The sequence below is a fragment of the Oryzias latipes genome, chromosome 2, assembly GCF_053564925.1.
Source record: "Oryzias latipes strain Hd-rR chromosome 2, Olatipes_Hd-rR_3.1".
In the NCBI taxonomy this organism is placed as follows: domain Eukaryota; kingdom Metazoa; phylum Chordata; class Actinopteri; order Beloniformes; family Adrianichthyidae; genus Oryzias; species Oryzias latipes.
Window position 1 is genome coordinate 7434176 of NC_136238.1, and position 22087 is coordinate 7456262.

At 41.4% G+C, this 22087-nt stretch overlaps 1 protein-coding gene and 1 long non-coding RNA gene across 2 annotated transcripts in view; one reads left to right on the forward strand and one right to left on the reverse strand.

The window, feature by feature from the left end:
* The window catches only part of LOC101161615 (sodium- and chloride-dependent GABA transporter 2), a 46309-nt gene extending 28597 nt beyond the window's left edge, over window positions 1-17712 (reverse strand). Inside the window, exon 1 of the mRNA XM_023965870.2 lies at window positions 16891-17712. The gene's annotated coding sequence lies outside the window, so the exon portion shown is untranslated. The remainder of the gene's footprint in view (window positions 1-16890) is intronic.
* Window positions 1-22087, forward strand: part of LOC111949229 (uncharacterized) — a 170050-nt gene that overhangs the window by 6137 nt on the left and 141826 nt on the right. The window lies entirely within an intron of this gene.

Sequence of the window (22087 nt, forward strand, 5' to 3'; positions counted from 1 at the left end):
TGGTTTTTAATGGTGGCAAAGTCTATTATATTAACTAGTCTACGGACATTATCATCCGAGTGTCTGCCTTTGATGAATCCAGTCTGGTCGAAGTGAATTATGTGAGGAGTGATTTTTTCTATTCTCTGTGCTAGTGCTTTGCAGATAATTTTTACATCTGCATTGATTAGAGAAATAGGGCGATAGCTTGAAGGACTAGTGGGATCTTTGTCTGGTTTTAGAAGAAGAATTATGTTGGCTGAGTTCATGTTAGGTGGCATTGATTGGCTCTCATTAATAGATGTGACAGTTTTATAAAATGTTGGTGCCAGTTGTTCCCAGAATTCTTTATAAAACTCAGCAGGAAAGCCGTCAGGCCCTGGTGCTTTACCATTGGGCATAAGTAACAGAGCTTCATGAAGTTCAGACGGCGAGAGCGGAGAATCTAAGTTTGTGATTTGATCCTCATTTAGCCTGGGTAGGTTTACATTATTAAGAAATGAGTCAATACTTTGCTCTGACGGATTGATCTGCGGTGTGTACAGGTTTTTATAAAAGTTTTCAAATGCGTTATTAATTTTGACCGGGTCATGGGTGACATTTCCTGTTTGGTCCATAATAGAGGTGATTGATGATTTTTCTCTGTTAATTTTAAGCTGATTAGCCAGAAATTTGCCAGATTTATTAGAGTTTTCAAATCTTTCAAGTCGTAGCCTTTGTATTTGAAATTGTGTTTGTTTATTGATGATGTCATTTAACTGCAGCTTTAAATTTTTCAGATCTCCCAGAATGCGTTCCTGTGCAGAAGCAGCATAAGCAGTCTCCAGGGTTTTGATTTTATTTTCTAATTCTAATAAATCTGCTTTCTCTTTGCGTTTTTTGTGCGTTGAATAAGAAATGATTTTCCCTCTCATGACTGCCTTTGCTGTTTCCCAAAGAACGCACGGTGGGATGTCTGGAGTATTGTTGAAGTCTAAGAAGGTTGCCCACTCTTTTTTAAAGAATTCAAGAAATTCCTGGTCCTTTAACAGAGACGTATTAAACCTCCAGGTTGTACCAGAGGGTGTGGATTTTTCCCTAGAAATGTTCACAGAGACTGGTGCATGATCACTGATAATAATTGGATGGATATTGGAGCTTTGAATATTTTTTAAAAGAGAGTTACTGATTAATAAATAGTCCAAACGGGAGTGTGAATAGTGAACTGGAGAAAAAAATGTGAACCCTTTAGTGTTTGGGTGACATGAGCGCCACGCGTCGCAGAGACCCAGATCATTCATGTACTGCTTTAGAATACTTGCAGATCGCCATGTACGCTGATTTGCTGCTGTGCTGAGTCTGTCAAGTTCAGGGTCCAAAACAAGGTTGAAGTCTCCTCCTATAATGATTGTGGAGTCAGAGTAAACTGAGAGTGAGGTGAAGAATCTGTGAAAGAAGGAAGAGTCGTCAACATTGGGACCATAAATACTCACTATACAAAAGTCCTTATTCTGAATGGATATATTAATGATTACAAATCTGCCTTCTGGGTCAGTAACTGTATCCTTATGAGTAAAATTAAGATTTTTATTAATTAAAACAGCAACTCCTCGTTGTTTGGAGTTGTAACTGGCAGAGTATATAACTGGAAATTGTAAGCAGCACATAAGGTGATCCAAAGAATTTGATAAATGGGTCTCCTGCAGTAGAGCTATATCTGCTTTTAGACCATCCAGGTGATTTAACACTTTCAGTCTCTTTGGCTCAGAGCCAAGTCCACGCACATTCCAGCTAACGATGTTAAGACTGTTCATAACTGCTCTGACTGAAAAGGTGTAAAGCTAAGTAGTGCTTGTGTACCAGTCCGTGTGCGCGTGCCCGCATTGAGAAGCGCTGTGCGCGTGAACGTTTTCTGGCTATGTGAGCTGCGTGTCGTGTGCGTCCTATGAGAGCCTGTGTGAGGTGATTGCAGTATGTCGGCGTGTGTGTGCGGGATCGCATGTGCACGCCCCTGTGTGCGCTTGTGTGTGCGCGCGCCCGCTCCGTGCATAAATAAATACTTACCGAGGATGAGTTGCTTCCAGGTGATTTACATATGATGAGGGGGGAGAGGGGGGGGGAGAGTAAAGGAAAGAAAAAAAGAGATAGAAGGGAAAACGAAAACAACAACAAAACAACAAAAGAAACATGAGTGGGACTGAGGTGACGAAGAAAAAAAAAAGACTGTTTTCCTGCGATCGAGGTGTGGATTATTGATGATCCGGTTTTCCATTCATTGAAGTAAGTTTAGCGGGTTTCTTCTGGGCAGCGCAGATGTTCTCAGCGCGGATCTGAAAGCCTTCAGCACAGCCAGGGGGTGATCTCCGGGTCCCGGAACAGCCGGCCGTCCACGTAAAGTTTGTCAACGGCCACAATCGCTCTCGAACCAGCAGCAAGATGCTTCCTCCTCAGCGGGAACAGGATCTTCCTTCTGCGGAGGATTTCTGCCGGGAACTGGTCATTAACGCTGTAATGCGTGCCTCTCAGTTCCCGTCCGCGGCCCTTCACCAACTCCTTCTGTTTGAAATGTTCGAATTTAGCCACAATAGGACGCGGGCGCTGGTGGTCGGACCTTCTTCCTCCGAGGCGGTGAACCCTGTGGAAGGAGATCTTCTGCACCTCCTCCTTGGGGAGCTTCAGGTGGACCTGTAAAAAGGATCTAACGGTGGCCTCGGGGTCTTCTCCTACCTCCTCTGGAACCCCCGCGACCACTAGATTGTCCCTCATGCTCCTCGACTGAAGATCCAGGAGGGTTTCCTTGATGGATCGGTTCTCCTCGGAGAGACGGGCGGTGTCATTGCTCAGGGTCTTCACGGTCTCTCTGAGGGCCTGGTTCTCCGCTGCGAGCTCCCGCACCTGCTGCTGGCTGAATTCCAGAGACTCCCGCAGACCTTGAAATTCTCTATGGAGGATCTCCAGCAAATTGAGGCGGCCATCAAAGCTGGAGAGCTTTTTGTCAATCGAATCCAGGATATCGCTCATTCCGCTGCCCGGAGAGGACACAGCCCCGGGAGAGTCCTCAGGCCGTTCACGCTTGGCGGAGGGGGTGGTGGTGGCGGTTCTGGGCTTCACCATGTTGCAGGTATTAAAACACTCGTCAATGAAATTCTCCAGGTCCTCCAGGCTGACAGAAGCTTAATACTCTTAACAGGTTGTGTTAGTTAGCAGGAAATATTTTAATATGGCGGAAAAATGAAACAAGATCGAAAATGTTTGTTCAAATGCTTACGCGCCGCCAAGTCGACTCACCACACTCGTCTCGCTGGGTCTCGCGATACTACAGCATCACACTCGATACTACAGCATCTCGATACTACAGCATCCACTCACCAAAATTAATTTTTCTTTGTGTTTATTTGATTCTATTAAAGACATTTTGATAAGAATGACGGTACCGCGATTTGGCTGCAGCTAAAGCTGTTTGCGGCAAAGTCCCGCCCCTTTAAATGTCTCCGCCAATCATTCTTGAAGGCTTGATCACATGTCATCAGTCTGACCAATCAGAAGTGGTTAAAGTCTTCACTTCCTTGTTCCAATTTAGCTCAAAAAGTCTCTCCGTTCTAAAAAAAATACCAGCCAAAGCTCGTCTTTAGCGGTGTAGCTTTCCACAGAATCCAGTATCAGACCGTGGAATAAGTGAACAAAACAATGAAGCTCAGAGACGCGAGTCTTTCTGCCCTTTTGCGGCAGTTTTCACACTACATCTCCCATTAAGCATTGGGTTAAAGGGACAGCGTCTTAGCGTACAATGAGTAGTCCTTAAACGTCTTGAAACCACAACAAACACAAATCAAACCGTTTTTGAATTTTCTAACTTAATTTTTATTTCATCTTTAACAAAAAAACAGCTGCAACTTCCTGCTTTTTCTGCCACAATTATCACAAAAATGGTTAAAGTGTGCCGTGGCTCAAAAACGGTTGAAAAACACTGGTCTAGTGGGTCTAGATGACCCAACTCCCAACATTAAAGGGCCTAGAATAGCACAAGGGTTAATCAGTCGATTTTTCTAGAGTTTCTCTTCTTACTGATGATAAAAATCACATGAAGAAACACAAAAAGTTCTAGTTTCATCTGTGTCCCTCATATGGAATCATGTACCCAGTCAAACACCCCAATTCTCTAACAAGGCCTGCATTATGTTTTAGTACAATATAAATTAGATTTGTCCACCAACTGCTGGAATTCGGTTGTAGAGTATTGAGAAAAAACAGCAGCGTCTCCCTCCAAATACTGGAGTCTATTGTCCCCCAAATGGTCCTAACAAGTTAGACCCCCTGAAGCAGCAATACACAGGTTTAACAGGCTGTGTCATTGCCTGCGCTCATTTAGCAGGGCATTTATAACTCCAGTAAAAAAATAGCTCCTCCCTTTTGTGCGCACACTATGGACTTCATTCAGGAAATTGAATTCCATTGCTAAGACATATTAGATTACATCACTTGGTGAATAAATCTCAAACAACGTTGGTGGATGTACTGGAAGTTTCAACAGCCACTGAAGCACATTTTCCTTAGCAGGCTGTAATCAATTATATTCCTAGATACCACTTAATAGTGGTTTCCACGGTTTTAATACTTCCCAAATGGAATTAAACTCAAGATTTGAGGCTGACAGCTTGCTTTGTCCATTCACAATGTCCTGATCCCTGCAATCCTAGAAAGTTTCCAGGATTCTCTCTGGGTTGTGTGAAGCTTTGACAATTTCCTCATTGTATTACAGAGTTTTACTCTCTCTCACAGGCCCTTTTCCTTACTCAAAGACTGATCTAGTTAGAGGATCACTTTAAATCTTACTAAGAAAACTGCCATGAGGAAATAAACCTGTCAAGGGCCAAAAAAATGTCAAATCTTTTTAGAGGAAAAAAGCTGTTTACCCAACAAAAACACACATTTTTATTCTCTATATGATATGATAGAGTTACATATGCTTCATTTAAGTACTCAATGCCGGATCTGCAAAGGAGAGAAAGGCAATGTCCCAATAGGTTGTGAAATCTAAACAAAAATGTGGTGATTTGAATTTATGAACAGATTCAAAAGGCTTTTCCCAAAATGCCTCTAAAGGCTGTCAGCGATTTAGCACACAATTGAGACAAATACACCCATAAACTTGTACCTTGTTCACTGACATTTACTGTCTTCTGGATTGTTGTGAATGGGAGCAGGAAGACAACACTCTGTGCCGCTCATCACTTCTGTCATATCTTTATGGTTATGATTATAAATGTAGGTGATGAGTTGGGAAAAACAAGTCCACGTGGGCTCAAAAATAACTTTACAAGAGTCCTACTTAAATTACAGCTCATTTAACCAAAGTTTAAGGCCTATTCATAAACTTATTTATGTTTGGGCTTTGGTTATGCCACCTTTAGCCTGCCAGCATTTAAGCTTCAATTATAGCAGGAAGACAAATCTCATTTAAAATGTGCTATCACAAGTGTAACTACTTTATTAAAACCAAACTTTAGAAGAAAAAGTATTGTCAAGACGTACTTATAATATCACTGGAATATCAATCTTAGTAGAATAAATACATTAAAGTAATTTCTTTCCTTTTTCAATAGTAGCAACGCCAACCTAAAGACATTTTCTGCATTCAAGAATGCCAACAGTTTCCATCCAAAGCCTCCAATTGGTACCAATTTAATTCTATGTCATAAGTAATTCACTTTGTCTTCCGTGATACCTGAAGGACCTTTGACATAGAAAAGCAAAAGGTTTAAGGTCAAGAGTCAGGAAGTGGTGAAAAAGTCATCTGCACTCTGCTTTAAATGGAAATAGCTCCAGTCCCAGAGGTCAAATAAAAGCCCCAGAATGAAGGGTCCTTCAGTATAGTCACCATTGTTCTGCCCCTGACGGAACCAGAGTCTCGTGTGCTGCCAAAGCCGTAGCTCCAAACAGGAATCTCCCAGCAGTTTCTGCGTGCTTTATGGCTTTTTTTATGGTTGCCACTGAGGGCAGTGGGTCATTGATATACATTGATACGCGTTGTAAAACTCCCGCGCCGTGTCTCCATTCTGCACTGCGGTTGAATGGTTTTTCTAAACAGAGTGCCGCAAAAGGAGCTGCTCTGTCCTTCTTCCATGTTTGCTTGCAGTATACATGGTTGGGTCCTATGTAAACCTCATGCAAACTCATAAAAGGAGTAACTGCTCATGTTACACAAGTGATGACAAAATAAAAGCTCTAGTGCAAACAAATCAACAATATCTTAAGCTTCTTTGAAATCTGAAGCTGGATAAAAAACAACAACACATCATCTAATCTTATACCATGGTCCGAGTGAATACTTCTGATTGGCTGCTGGTTGTAGATTAAGTTGGGATGATGCACACCTGAGAAAGAAGTTCCGGCCACATAGCTTAAATGTTCTGTATCACGGGGCTGACTTCTTTAAAACAAACTTTAGTTTCATCATCTGCATAAAAACAAGCGGTGAGAGGTGAACTTTTTTTTTTTAATCTGATGTTTTATCGTGACGACCAGCATGAATATCGGTTTCCTTTGTCGCTGCAGTCGAGGTCCGTGCCGGCATCGCTGGCTAAACGGCCACCACCACATAACAAATAGTCTGTTTCTTGTGAAAAAAGGTGATCTAAACCAAAAAAAAATGTCTAAAAGAAAGTACTAAAAACAGATTGAATACATATGACCATGTTATAAGCAGGATAATGGCCTACGAAGTGTGCATTACTTTGTCGGCCATTATCCCTTACTTGTCTAATCTGAGCAGACGTGTCTTTAACAACAGGACTCAAACTCAAATAGTGTAAAAGGTTGAAGAGTTAAGGTAGCTCAAAGAGCGTAAACACTGGAGCTAAAATTTCTGTGTTAAAGGGTTACATTTTTCCCCATTCTCATCCCGGACGCATACTTCTTTTGACACGGAGGTTGATGTGTCCCCCTTGACTGACTTGAACTTCTTCAGAGTGATGTGATCCGCATCCTCACTACCTTTCCCATGTTTCAAATTCCCATGTCCCAAATAGGTAAACATTCCTGCGGGTCGACCACCTTCTACCTTCAAGCTGTGTGCAAAGCATGCGTTGTAAAAGAGTCTTTTAAGCAGATCATTTGGCCTCATGTCAGCACTGCAGGCTCCCCTGAGGTCTGCGGTGGGCCTCATATTTTGTGTTGATAATCTTTCCTGGAGGAGTCATGTTTTCAGGGTTTGAAGCTCTTACTGGTTTGCTTTTTATTAGACCTTCAAATGCAATATCTCCTGAAAAAATAAAACTCCCGAAGCCGTCTAAGAACTGTTCCTGATAGCCAGTTCCGTTTCAAACACCACCAGATTTTCTAGTTTCGAAGCACTTTAGGGAGCACGAGAAAAAAGGTCAATTTGACGGAGAGAATAAAAACAGCAGGTGTGACCAAAGAGCCTATCGTCCAGGTGGAATCGTGGATCACGCCACGATCTCTTAGCTTTTCCAGACTGTTCAGGTGCTTGGTTTTATTCATGGAACGACACACTGTTTGTTTGGCGTTCGGGACCAAAACCAACTGTCTGGAAAACAATCCCAGTTTCAAACTGCTCTGCAAGAGGAAAAGCATGTGAAATGTAAAATTATGCTTTTGTAAATTTGTATTATTAATTAATCATCCCCTGTAATTAATCAACCCAATTGCTACATTTTTTAATCTAAACTGATATTTGCAATAAACAGCCTCATTTTGAGACATTTTATTTGAAATTCATGACATCGTGGGATCAGGTCCAGTCTGCTCTAATTTAACGTATAAAAAAGTTGCAACACTTTTCATCCAAAAAGCACTGACCACAAACTTCTAATTGATACCATAACACATGCTTACATACCTTATGCCACAGTTTACCGTCCCATGTGATCACGTGCCCCAATAAGTTATAAAGAACAAACACTTGATCAGGCTTTATCCCTTACATAATAGAAAAGATTTTTGGCGTTTGCGTTTGTTCTGTTGAGAGCTACAAAGCCGCTCATTGACGGCGTCAAAGCAGCGATGCGGCTGCATTGACCCAATGCAGAAGGAGCTGAATACATGACTTTTTAGCGCTATTACCTAATGTGTCAATAAGTGGAATCATTCATTCATTTCCAAACCCACTGGGGTGCTGGAGCCCATTGCTGAGCAATCAAATCAAATCAAATCCACCTTTATTATATAGCACTTTTACAACAACATATGTCACTCAAAGTGCTGTGCATAAAACACAATAAAATTTTAAAAAAAGATGACAGGAGAAACAGTGCCGACACCCCCCCCCCCCCCAACACATACACACACACACACACACACACACACACACGCACACACACACACACACACACACAGTGGTGGAGTTTACCCTGGATGGTCCAATGCCCCACTGCAGGGCATAAAAAAGAGACAAACAACCACCCAACTCACATTCACACTTGGAGACCATTTAGAGTCATCATCTGACCAAGGAGGTGTGGGAGAAAGCCCAAGCATGCATGAGAACATGCAAACTCCATACAGACTGGAATGAAACCAGGACATTCTCAATGTGAGGCAAAAACGCTAACCACCACACCATGGTGCAGCCTCTTACATGGATTAGATTCCTTGGTGAAAAACACATTTTCTTAGCAGTAAATAAATACAAAATACCAAAACTTCATTAAATAGTGTTGAAAGGGAAGTTGGCTTGTTGGGATTTGAGGCCAAACATGTCATCATGTCACACACAGACTTTATGTAGACATTCAAGATTCTAAACTGGATCAATCTTGAAGGAAACGTTTTGTTAAAAACACCTTCCAGTACTGAAAGGTTTGGCCCATAAAATAGTTCCAATGTACGCATCAGACGTTCAAGCGAATGCAAAGATCGGCCTGCAGTTGAGATAAATGTGATCAAAAGCCTGAAAAGATTAACATCAGCACTGTATTAGGATTACTATTTACTCAGACTTACCGTTGTTTATTAAATGAATAGTCAGACAGAGCAATAGAACTCTTTTGTGTGCAGCTTTACAAATTATTTACTGATGGCTACATTTATATCACACCAATTGCAGGAAAGAAATTCTTCTTGGTCCTCAATAAATACAGAAAACCACTAGCTTGTTTCATCAGAGACAAAACTTACCTCTGATTGGTATTGTCAATGAGCTCTGGAGGTGGTGCCTTAATGAGTTTGGATTCATTAAAATCCTGTTGGTGCTGAACATTTCACACTGTAGTGAGTCAGCCTCGCCTCTCCTCAGCCCATCCAGCTTTTGCCTTTGTCTCACACGGATCCGGGTAGGGTGAAACAGACCCAGATTCCTGTTGTTCACTGAGGCTAAAGCTTGAAGCCAGCCGATCATATCACGGGACTCGTGTGGGTCTGGATGCTGGGGCACATGAGCTACTCGCTACTTTTTGCGGCCTCAACCCCGAAGCAGCAACAACAGTCGACTTTCTGTGTGAACGCCAGCGTGACGATCAAAAGTCGGCAACAACTCCAGCACCAAACAGTCCTGTGTTTAGTCAAAGAAAACCACACCTCTGAGTATAGAAACCAGGCTTTAAGGGAGTAAATCAGCTGTACAGTAACTAACTCCTCTAATCTGGCTGAGGTTCCCAGACCTTCACACTCTTGGCTGAGGTTACCCCCAGGGAGGAATGCAGCTGTGGATTATCGCAAAACTAATAAGCAACCCCCCTCTGCCACAACTGACAGCAAACACAAAGACTCCTGTTTTACACTCATGTGAAGAATTAAAGAAATGTGGGCGACTCTGTGGGAATCTGACTTTGAAGGCTACATGATGAATGGACCAGATGGAAACTTCCACCTTAAGTCCAGAGGCGTATGGTTTGATTAATTGTAGGTGGCTTGTACCTCACATAAATCCATTGTTGTGTCCGTGACAAAGTCGTTTCTCCACCACAGGCCATTGCTTCTATTATAAGCTGATTTGATTAGTTCATTACTGCCCTCTTTGCTGACATGCCAGCTTTAGGTGGTGAGGTTTAGATGGTCATTTTAACAAGTTTGGATACAGAAAAGCTTAAATGAGGTTAGCACATTGGTCAAAAGGCTTTAAGGGCTACACTACACTACTTTGGAATCCACATGGCATCTCTTTATCTTGTCTAAAAAATGTGCAAATATCATCATAAGCCATTCTTTTGTGGCTAATCTACTTCTGACCCGTTTGCTTTATGTACTGTCAACGTCAAGCTGCATGTACAATATGGAGAGCATAGAATTAAAACAAGAAAACATGTTTACGTCTCACAAAGAATCCAACAAACTCTGTATAATTCTGCTGGAATTACAGAGAAACGTCACGTCTTTCTTTTATTTGTTCTGCTTTCACACTGCACTCTCGAGAGCAAATAATGAGCAGTAACAAACTCTGTTCATTCGGCAGGGATATCCCCCTAAGCAAGGATTAATCATAAATGGGCCTAAAGAAGAAGGAAACCATGAAACTACTGTAATTTTAACCTGCATCTTCTCAAGGCTTCATGACTTTAGCTATTTCTTGAACACAGTTTGATTTGTGCCTCGATGGTTCTTTTTTTATGTCTTAAAAGGTACAGAGTACAGTGGTCCCTCACTATATAGCGGTTCACCTTCCGTGGCCTCGTTGTGTCGCAGATCTTTGTCAGTGCAATTCGGGATGCTTCTGTGTCCTGATTGGCAGTTGACCTAGTCAATTAATCGCATTCATGCTGTGTCTTTGGTACAGAGTTCATTCAGTTTGCCACAATTACATAAATCTTTGATCGTCAGCAGATCTGTCTTTTCATTCTATAATACTGGACTTATTTTTCTGAAATGAAACAACAGAAGTGCGAAAATGTTCATGTCTATATGAGAAGAGTTCTAGAGCTTTAAAACGTCTCTTAATCCTCTTCAAGGATTTTACCTATCGTAGGTACTTTATCGAATGCTTCCTCGTATCAATAAACGAGTGAACACTCTACCTACTACACATGTTCCTAGGTTTAGGCTCTCTCTTTTTATAGTCAGACTGCATTTATATTGGAGCAAATTAAGGCATGGGTACCTTAAAAACCGATGAGAACCAGGGTTCACCGAATAGCAGAGCACTTGAAAACAAAAGACGACCAACTCAAAAATCAATTCTGGGTTAGACTGTATAACTCTAGTGTGACTAATCCCTATAGTATATTTTTTAGGTCATAAATAGGCAACTCCAACATAATACATCCCAACCCATTTATACCCCAAAATTTCCTATTTAACTGTGCTAAAGCATGACATTTTAGCCAGTTTAACTTCTCCCCAGCTAGCTTTCACAGTGCCTATAATAATCTGGAGCTGATCTTAGTGTTTCTGCTGATAACTGTTTGTCTCTATCCACCAATAAATGGAAAGAAATACAATTGCAGGTGAGTAGTAAACAAGTCATTTTTGGATATGAAACTGTATTTTCTGTTTTCCATTATAAGTTCATGTGGATCATTTAGTGATCACACCAGGTCAGTACTATACCAGTACTGTTCTCCGGCTCACCATGGTGATCTGTCCTCAGCCAAATTATTCATAAAACAGAACACGGAAGTCAGACAAGTCGTAAAATGGGGTCAAACATGTTGAAGTACAGAACAGATTGTCGTAGACGAGTGGGCTTCTAGCTAGGTTAGGGATCTGAGAGCCCAGAACAGAACAATGGACCAACATTAGCTCCATTCCACTTCAACTCTAACTGATGACACATTTTGGTCCAAAAGATAATAAATAATCAGTTTTACCAGTTATAATTCCTCCAGTAGGAGAAAAATACAGGACATAAATGGCGGTTCTGTACATTAGCTTTAGAAGAATCAGAGTGGTTCCAAAAATTAGTCAAATTCCTGTCGGTTTGCTGTTCTTTTTAGTTCATTTATACTCTGTTGGATCCTTACTTGTGCTGATTGTTCAGTTTTTTTAGGATATTACATTCACTATCTTGCTTACCTTTAAACAAAAACCTGTTTTCTGTTTGAAGTAGAAAAAAAGACATGGGAGAGGAACAATATTTCATAGTTTTTTGGATGTTTTTGACCTTTTTTTATCTGAGAGCTGCCCAGTTCAACCACAGATCAACCCATGACCAACAAGGAGAAGAAATTGAATCGATTAGTTCAAAAGAGGCCCAAGTCCACAATTTTTCAAAGTAAAGATATTATATGTTCTATGGTCTTCAAGTGAAAAGCTATCTGATTATGTGCAAAAAAGTCCCAAGTCTGTTGTGATGTATTGACTATGCTTGACATTTAAAATGAATTTAGTGCAAAATTCCTGGACTTGGGTTTCTCTTGCATGGGTTTAGCTTTATCCCATAGATGGCAGCACTAGTTATCCAATATGGCAGCGCCTTTGTTTAATTCAAGAAGGGCCCAAGTCCAGAGAATTTAGTTTGCTAGTCCTCTGAAATGATAAAAGTGAGGTGCTTCATATTATAGCATTTGTAAGATATGAACTGCTGCTAAATCTGGGTAAAGTATTAATCATTTGGTGTAGCCTCCCTTTAAGCTATGCAAATAAAATCACTTCCTGGAAAACCAAACCTCTTGGACTTGGACCCCTTTGAACCAACCGATTCAATTGGAGTGAAGGGCTTTGCTCAAGGGCATCACAGTGGGGCACAGAAGACTAATGGGTTATTTTTCCAATCCAGATTTAATCCAGCCACCCTTTATCTGGAAGTCCACCACTAGGCCACCAATGTCCATACTGGGACGTGCTTGTGTCGTCTTTCAGGTTTGTTTTGAACTACATGTTGTCTTAAAATGTAAATCTTTAAAATTTTATAAACTAGTGGGCCTCCTGTTGATGACATGATGTAGTTTTAACAGAAAGCATGTAGGCTACTGTATGCATCTCATCCAATGTACATGTGTGGCACAGAGGAAAAGGCTGCATTTTACTGCTCCCCTGCTTTATTGGCACATATTGTTTTTTGGATTAACTTCCCAAATTTGAAAGTCAAGACCTTGTGAGATCAACACTTTGATGCTGGTTTCATTATAAGTAAATGTGCTTATGGTATAAGTTTGGTAACAACATAAATTAGTGGGTACTTGTTGAGCACAATTGTGTCCATGTTCACGTCTCCATATCATCTGGAAGCTGTGGCAAAGTGATATGTAAATTATTTACAGTCAACAGAAGAGATCTGAGTGGGCTCATGTAAATTCTTGGTTAAAAAAAGGTAATGCTGGCTCCACCTGTGCTTTATCTTGACCAAAGAATGTCACAGATATTCAAGTGAAAATTCAATTAATGTAAAATGTATGCTGACATCACCACAACAAAAGTTCAATTCAATTCAATTTTATTTGTATAGCCCAATTCACAACAACATTCGTCTCGATGGGCTTTGTATAGGTAATTGAAAAAGTAAAACATGAAATCAAAAGGTTCATGAATACATAGATTTCAATAGGAAAATACTAAATTGAACTAACAAACTGACTAAACTAAACTGGACAATCCCTGAAGATTGTCCCCTGTTCCCCTACATAATGTGACTGTTGTCAATATCTATTGTCTACATCTCTGTTGTGTGTTTGTCCTGGTTGATGCCATGGCTACAGAGTTTGGGGTATCTCCATTCTCAATAATGCTTCTATTCTCTTGATTTTCAGGATGGAAGTCTCAGTTTTAGTCGGTGTTTCTCACCTGGTGTCTACAAGAGCCTTTTTATGTACTTAAAAATGCTTCTGGTAATAGCTGGAAAATCAAGATTTCTTAACTAACATCAATGTTTTTGAAGAAGTACAATTCACAACTAAAACCTACCATGCATTCTGGTGAAGTGCATTTTGTCTTCCGTTCCTAATTCTGCTCCTCATCACGTCCTCATTAACAAAACCATCTGGAAATTTCTCTTATTTACAATTTAACCACATATCACATTTTCCACACTATAAGGCACACTTAAAGAGCCTATATCATGCTTTTCTTAAGCCTTTTCATATACTTTTGGCACACTAGAGAACAAATTTTTTATGAAATATAAGTTATTTTCGCAGCTCATTTTCTTACCTGGAAGTTAGAGGCCCCGCCTTTCTCTCCGTGTGATTGATGCACATTTTGTGAAGTGAAGCTAGAACCGGCGTCGACAGCGTGTCTGCGTTTTTCGCCCACGAAAACAAACAACATCCAAACTTTTGCAAAGATGGATGTGGATGTTGTGCATAGAAAATGACAGCGTGTTCTAGCTCCACGGAGAAAGTGGGTGTGTGTGTTAGCCTGGGGGGGGGATGCCGTTAGCACAGACTCTTCCTGGAAGGGGCGGTTCGTCATTCACCTACGTCACATTGTGAGAATTCGTTTGTTTTTTTGGGTTGGGAGGGGCTGGTGCTCAGAGTGCAGGTCTTCAGAGGAATGTTCAGAAAAGCAAAATCCCGCTTTGGGGTTGTTTTTTGTGAGGAATTAACAGTATAATACACTTGAAAGCTCAAAAAAGTCTATTTGTAGGCCTTTTAATGCCCCTTATAGTTCGGTCCACCATATGTGTGACATAAGTTCAAATATAGACCATTCATTGACAGTGGGCCTTGTAATCCGGAACACCCTATAGGGCTGAAAATACAGTAATCAGTTCCTGCAATTACTTTACGCATTTATTAGAATGTCATAATTACTGTTAATATGCACTTTATTACTTATTTATATATATCTTAACTCTATAATTTTTTCTAACTTCTTCTTATTTTATTAATTACATTTATTTTTAAATTAGCAATAAAACAATAATTTGTTTGATTTTTAAGACACACTTCCAACACATTTTACTAATGACACGCTAAAACTCTGTGTCAGCGGAAACATCAGAAGAAAAGGCACAGCCAGCCCTCCATAGTTACATCTGAGCATTTGTCAACAACACATGGTGGCCTGGATCACTGCTGCACTCATCCACTGCAATTTTCCTCCCAATAGACAATGAAAAGAGGCGCACTGCTCATCATGCCACGATGACAGAAATCCAAATGAACCTAATTCAAGAAGCTGACTCAGCACTGTGGTCAAAAGGAGCTGGAAGCATTTGCGGTCAACTTTGGCAAAATCACTGAAGCTAAAATAGGATCTAAAACAGAAATGACATCACTGTTTGTTGCCGCAAACAGGAGAAGCAGGTCCTCGTGGGACGTGGAAGCATCTGTCGCGTTGTGCTGCACGTTTCGTGGTAAACTCTTTTTTTTAAAAGTAACCTGCTCATAAAAACTCAGTCCCAGCTCATTGCCCAACCCCTTTGTCACTGCATTTACACCGGTAGGTGTGTCTAAAAGGTCTACAAACAGTAAATATCTGCATACAAAACAATGGTGATAGGATTTTTCCACTAAACATTTGGAGCAGAAAAAAACTGAAAGAGTGACCAAAGAACCACAAAGGGTGGGGCAGCAGAATATTTGTTAACAGGTACTTTAAAAAGATGACTTTGGTCTGTAATGTTCCTCATAGGTATACTTTGTGTGGGAGAGACAGAATAAAATATATAATCCTGTCAACCAGTTTCCTAAAGAATGCCTTTGTGTAAAAGTGAATGTACTGAAATACAACTAATTCTCCAGTTAACAGGCACCAAAATGGAACTCTTTGGTATAAACGCCACTCGACATGTTTGCAGGGAGGCGAAAGCCGAGTTACAGCCGGAGAACACCATACCCACTGTGAAGCATGGGGGCGGAAGCATTATGGTTTGGGGCTTTGAGGACAGGACAACTGATCCATCCTAGGGAAAGGATGAATGGATCATTTATGATGAGAGTTTGGGTCTAAAGCTCCTTCCATCGGTGGAGAATATGTTGCTGGATCTTCCAGCATGACAATTATTCCAAATACATCACCATGGAAACATGGTAGTTTTAGGCTCTAGAGAAGATCTGTATGGAAGAATGGACCAAAAACAGCAGCTACTGTGTATGCAAAACTGCTGAAGACCTACAGGAAACCTTTGACCAACACTAAGCTGTGTTGAAGTGTACTGTTGTTATATTGTCTGGTCTATCAAGAAAAAAAACTGTTAATATGATTTCCTGGACTTTTTTTTTTTTACATAATGTCTCCTTGATGGACATTACAGACAAAACTCAGCTTTATAATTTGCAAAATGAGTGACTGACAAATATTTTTTTGCTCCACTGTACATGTACTTTTCTCTTTAAGAACTGTTTAGGAATCATCAGCAGCAGCAGTTTCATGTTGAAAACCATTGTTATTACTTTGTCCATATTTGGACCATAAAATAAAAGTGAATGGGGTAGGGGTAGTCAAGAATGGATTAGATTAAAAAAAAGGAATTCTTTGTAGAAAGAAGTGAGAAAAGGTTTCTCTGTCACTAAAGCAAACCACTGTTGGTTTAACCCCACCTCTTAAAAATGAAGAGTCACACAATAATACAAGTGTTGAGAGAGAATTCTAAAAGGACTCCAACTTTAGGTTTTGGTATTTCCAATTCCGACACAAGGGTAAAGTAGTCTTGTTAAACAAAAGATCGTAGTAACCCGCATGTGTGAGATGTTTTTGCTGTGTCATGTAGGTGTGTGTTTGCAGTCAGCAGCAGCTCTTTCACGTTGCTGGCAAAAGAGCTCCGATCTGCTCGTGGTCCTTTTGTAATTAGCATGACTCAGCTGTTTGCGTAAGTCCGACTGACTTGTGTAATTCTCACACGACGAGAGATTGTGTTATAATGACAACAACCTGCAGTGAAAGCAGCAAATGATGCAGTTAACTGGCTTGTTTCAAAGACCATATCATCAACTTGGTGATATTTGGCGTGGAAGCAGACGCAGACAACGTGCACGTTTCTGTCTTCTCCCCCACGTGGTAACCTGACACCTCTGGCTTTATACTCCTCTCATGTGTTAAATAAAAGGCAAAGGAAAGGAGTAAAAACACATTCACAGGTCAGGTGAGTGGAGCTGAACTCACCTGTCCAGGTGCTTATCTTCTGTTTGACCTCAATCCCAGAGTGGAATGACCTGTTCACAGACTCAGAAAGGATCTTCTTCTCACCTTTAAAGATTCGAAGCACCACGTTTTGTCCTGTCCTGGGAGATGTCTGATCTATGATCCTTAGGGCATCACAGGTGTAGGAGAGGCAGAGGGAGGAGCTAAAGCTTAGGGGGCAGGGCAATAGGCTGACACTTTCAAAAAATCTCTATCAATGGGGCAAAGACAGTTTTTTTTTTTTAAAACATGATCATCTCTATGAACATGTTGTGTATCCAACAAAGATAAAGACATTTTTATTTTGAACTCATCAGTGACAGGGGTAATGTTGTTATTGTTTACCTTTTGGCATATTCCCCACAGGTCACCACAGCAAATCAGCTTCCACCGAGTCGCACATGTGGTTTGGCAGATTTGAACGCCGGTTGTCCTTCCCTGTAATGTTTATCTGAACTGGGGCCTGGCACATGATTGTGTAATCAGAAAAAGTACAGAGTTCTGTATTGTCTTTATGACAGCTGTTTTTAAAATTAAGTCAAGGAAGTGAAGTAGTTTAAGCCTTAGTCCAGGGGTGTCAAACTCCAGACCTCGAGGGCCGACCTCCTGCTGGTTTTCCAATCCTGCCTTATGTGCTGCTGATTACCTGGATCAGGTGAGTTCAGCCAATAAGAAGCTTCAATGGCACCGGCCCTCGAGGCCTGGATTCTGACACCCCTGTCTTATTCTTTTGCACTCGTGCGGGTCAACCCAATGTACGGGGGGCAGCATGGAGAGTCGTATAGAGGCATTCCGCTTGAGGCTCGTGTGGCTACCACACAGTGGAACGCAACCAATAATCATCTCAGCAGATCTGATGGCTCTATTTTGTAACTTTTAGAAATTTGTGTGTTACACACAATTCAAATGTCACACACAAACCCGAAGTTGCGTACAAATCAAAAGTTACACACAAACCCCTACAGGGGCCCCCCCTAGCACCAAGAGGCATAGGGGAACCTAGTGTCTGGGCCCCCAGGCCACAGGACAGGTGCACTCCACCGTACCAGGCGGCAGCCATGGGGGCCACCGGGCGCCGGACACCGAGACGCAAGCCAAGGACGAAGCCAGGGCCCATGAGCCCCCCACTACCCAGCCTGTGCCCCGTCTCTGCAAGCCAGCCCCGGCACCCGACCCAAGCAACCCAGAGTTCACCGCGCACTCACAGCTCCACCCCCCCACTACTCTACCCTCTACAACCCTCCTCACCCGCCATGTTCTCCGACCCCTCCTCCCATACCCCCCTAAAGCCCTCCCCACTCTGCGATGGGGAGGGAGAGCCCCAGAGGATCCCGGTGAGCCACTCCCCGGTCTGTCCCACCCACGCACTATCGCACACACACTCACGATCTTCTGGTTGCCCTCCACCCCCCATCGCCACGCAGTAACCCCCTCCGGCCGATCGACCCCCCAGCGCCCGCTCGCCAGACCACCACAGAGCCGACAGGATACCCACAAGCCCGGCCTCCTTGAGAGGACCAGGCGGGTGAAGACCGGCTGCCCCTCCCCTACCCCACCTATGTTTGGTGGTGTGGGTGAACTGTGTGTGTGCTGCAGGTAAAATAGGAGGTCTTTAGTGTGGCGGGCCCCACCCCTGCCAAGCAGTAGAGCCCCCCCACTCCGGGGTCCCTCTGAGTGTGGTGTGTATTTGCTATGTGTTTGCTGCTAACATGCAGTGTGTGTGTCTAAGGTGGAAGTTAAAATTGTGGGGCGGTCCAGTGAAAGATGAGCACGGATGTTTCACTGTGCCCCCCTCCCCCAGACCATCCCCACAAGGCCCTAAATGAATCAAGGTGTCTAATATGCGAGTAAAAGCGGGATGGAGGGCGAGCCCAAAGTTACACGCAAACCCAAAATTATGCACAGATCAAAAGTTACGTACAAATCAAAAGTAATCTAAAGTTATCGTGTGTGTGGTAAGAGTATTGTGAAATATTTACAATGTACAGTAGGTTTCACACACTTGCGACGTACGGTTGATCTTGTCATACAGCGTCCTTACAAAGCGCTCTGGTCATTAGGGAGGCCAAGTACACGTTTAAAAACATGCTTCATAGGTTAATTGGTTACTCTAAATTATGGTGTTCATGTGAGAGTGCATGATGTACAGCAGGCACGGCGTGACCAAGAATCCAGGAGCCCATTGTAGATGTTTAACTGAAGCTTTATGGACACTCCATCTTACCCCTTTACATTCCGCTACATCTCAGTCCGTCTTCCTATTTTGCCCCCACTGGATGCCCACCACCACGTCAGTTCCAACACAATTGCCCCTCAGTGCACATGGGTTGTGCTATTGTGGCCCTGCGACAGACTGAGAAGATTAATGAATAAAATACGTAACAAAATGAGTAAAAGAAAATAAAGCGCCACCGACTACTGAATATTAAAATCCATTTCAATGAGGACACATCTTAGGAATACAAATAAAGATTTATTTGAGATACAAAAATGTGCATGAAATAGTCTTTTGGCAGTTAGGCTCTGGGCAGATGTCGTCTACATCTTGGTGGGATAGGCTTGGACCGTAGATAGATAGACCCCATAGCCTAGATGCAGATGGGGGTAGAGGCCAGTCTACAACGTCCGGTCCGAGTGGCGAAGGAGGCGGAGTCGGGCCGGCAAAACCATCTTGTATGTAGAGAGAAATGAGGATGTGAGTGGCTGAGAGAAGAAGGCGGGGAACTTAGCCATTGGTTTAGAGTGAAGGCTTCTGCGATGAGTGACGCAAGAACCCAGCTTACCCAGAAGTGATGTAGATCTTCCAAATTGAAAGTGCGCCAAAGCTTCACTCTAATAAGGTACATATTTAGTTAACATTTAAAGCTGTCAAGGTCTGACGTCATGCACAGTTCTGAAAGTCATAACTGAGGGCCGGCCATGGAAAAGGAACGGCTACCCCAGTGTTTCTGTCATCACCTGGGCATATAAAGCAGATATTGGTTGGCAAGCCTTAAAACTCTAGAATCGCGGCGGACTGTTAAAAGCTCAGTTAAGTAAACTGGGGCAAAACCATGAAGAGCTTTAAAAACAAACAGTAAAACTTTAGAGGTGTCACCAAAGTTACACTTGATTATCCTGCTAGAAATACAAGGAATCTGGAAAACTTTTTTATCTCTGGGTCACACTGGTTTAATTTTTGGCTACAGATGTCCTGGATCGGTTTTAGGTCAGTGAATTGCATTGTTTAAAATGAACCAAAAACGACTATGAAAAGAAAATGATGGAAATGATTGTTAAAACACTCCTTTCTCTGTCCTTTTTTTTTAAAGTAGTTTACTTTAATAGGACTAATAAATTCTGTTTGCATTTCAAATCTATTTAATTTCACAGTTGCATTAAAGGCTTTACCAAGTTTAATTTCCTACTTTGTGTTTGTTTACCTGCTATATCCCGGGGTTTAGCTTTGGGGTTAGTTTCAGGAGCTGTGATTGGACGCCACTCGGTGGATTTTTTGAAGTCAAATACCGAACTCTGGGGACATAAAATCCAAACTCTAATTCAAAAAGGAGGCAGTTTGGGTTGTAAAAAAGGTCAAACATGTTTTGCAGCTTTAGTCTAAGTGAAAAGGTTTAAACAGTAAAAAATAAAAAGATCAGTGGACATTTATTTGAGAGCGCAACTTGAAAGATTGTTTCTCATAGATTTGGGGTTTTAATTTGAAAAGTAAACTAGTTTGTCTTTGGTTTTGTCTTATTTTTTCTTTAAGCAGTGTGTTTTTTTTTCCGTAAGAAAGACATTTATATGAAGTGAAAATAAACATCTACAACAACAAAAACACAATAACAGCTTAAAATTCTATGTTTCTTTCTACCTTTCTTTTAGCAGCTGTTTATGTTGTGGGCTTGGCTCCATCCCACACACTCTTAAACTGTAAAATACTTCCTAATCTTCTGTCACATGAAGCCATTCTGCGTTTTCCTTGCGTTGTGCCCCAGTTATAATCCTTCACGTGTTTCCTTCCGTTTATGGGCTGTTTGTTTTTCTTTCAGCAACTCTTTAAAAAGACTTGGACCGTTGCAGCTGCACCTCCTGGTTGACAAGTCATGTCATGATCTATTGGACATATTTGCAGATCTGTTAAAAGTGTCACACCTTCTTTTTTTTTCTTTCTAGTTTGAATTTCCAAACAAGTACAATAGCAATTGTCTTGTATCATTGGCCCCCATTAACATTTTCTTTAGAACTAAATTGATCAAAGTTTTCGTCAAAGTTCCGATATTGGTAAAAAAAATAGCCAAACTGTTAATATACAGCTGATACATGCATATTCATTTTTGTTCTTTTCCCATTAGTTGTCTTTTATTGGACGGATAGTTTAGAGAATCTGAGATATTTTACGTTGGAGTCGATTGGAATTCAATGACTTGGTGAAGAAGCCACTTAGTGGTTGCTGGGTAAACGGACATGGACTAAGTGAATACTGGGGGGTTGCTCCATCAGCTGTCAGTCTTGTTTGTCCTGCTTTGTCCCCCATTAAGTGAAGGGTAGGGTTTGGTGACGTCCTGTCCTTGCCAAGATAATGATGAAAACCAGACCCTGAAATCTACCTTTGAGTCACTCAAAAAACAAAAAACAGGAGATCAAATGAGCAGAATCAGTGGTGCCAATGCAGCAAAGCACCAGGCTGTCCATCAAACTAGTTTGTTCGTTTACTTTGAGTCAATCCAGTTGGGGCCATCATGAACTTTGTAGCTGAACCTTCTTTGAGCCAAGGCACACTTTAGCTTTGACAAAAATTACAAGGCACACCAGCAACCAAAAATAGAGAAACTCTATAGTCTGTATTGTTGTACAGTCCCTCTACGATCTTGTGGCCATTTTTTTTGTTCAAATAATTAAAGGCTCAAAGTTGCAGTTGTTTTCCAAAAAGTCGTGCTAGTTTTTAATAATAATTTTCAACTAAATTAGGAAAACAAAATTTGCCGCAGTGGTGGTTTTTCCCTCGAATTTATTAAAATGCAATTTCATGTAATGTAAAAAATAAGAAAAAATAAAAACAAAAAGAAATCTTTACTGTTTCTTTCTTTTTTAACAGTAATTTTGTTATTGTTTGTGCAAAACAAACTGTAGTTTTTGAACAAATATATAATCACAACCTGCTTGATCCTCATGTTTAAAAGTTTCATTGTAACTACAC